Here is a 911-nt window from a genome sequence, read left to right on the forward strand (position 1 = left end):
CAATCTTGCAAGTGCTAGATTACGAGTTGATAGGAGACAAACATGTGACCATCTTGTGGATGCGTCAATCAGGACCATAAAATATCTAAATGTCCCACAGGGTGGGTGTATTGGTCCACAAATATCAACTTGTATTCTTTCTAGGAAATTTGTCACTTCCTTATTCACTTTGGTACGTGATGGCTTAGTAATTAGTTTCCCTTGTGAGCATGCTTCACATGTGATATTCTTAGGGATAACTCTTTTTGTTTTCAAACTGTGACCATTTGAATTTGATATGAGTTTTCGCATCATGTTCGAACCGGGGTGTCCCAGCCGATTGTGCCAAAGAGTGAACTCTTCTTTGAATTCTTTATTCAAGACGGCATTAGCCTCAACAAGACTGGTCTGGGCATAATAAAGACCAGTCCCACACGCAGGTATAGTCTCAAAGACTTTCTTATTGCCTTGGGTGATTTTATAAATCTGTAGGAATTCTTTACTTCCTTCACCCATTGTTTCGATGTGGAAACCATTCAGTCTTATGTCTTTAAAGCTCAATAGACTTCTGTTTGAGCTAGGTGAGTACAAAGCATCTTCAATCTCAAGATGTGTACCTTTTGGCAATAAGATATTGGCGTGGCCATAGCCTTCAATTAGGCTAGCCGTGCCAGCTATAGTGGTGATGTTAGCTACCTTATGTGTGAGATGTATGAAAAATCGTTTGTCTCTCAAAATGGTGTGGCTGGTGCCACTGTCCACGACGATTGTATCCATTCCACTTTTCATTCTTCAAAAACAATAATCATAAAGTTAATGAACAATAATAAAATTTTCAGAGATGGTATCTTTAATGATCTAATTCTTAGGCTTATGAGAAATGAAAAAAAAAAATTTATTCATTCATAAGGATAAAGTTAAATCCAAAGCCA

Source organism: Brassica oleracea, chromosome C8 (genome assembly GCF_000695525.1).
Source record: "Brassica oleracea var. oleracea cultivar TO1000 chromosome C8, BOL, whole genome shotgun sequence".
Taxonomy (NCBI): Eukaryota; Viridiplantae; Streptophyta; class Magnoliopsida; order Brassicales; family Brassicaceae; genus Brassica; species Brassica oleracea.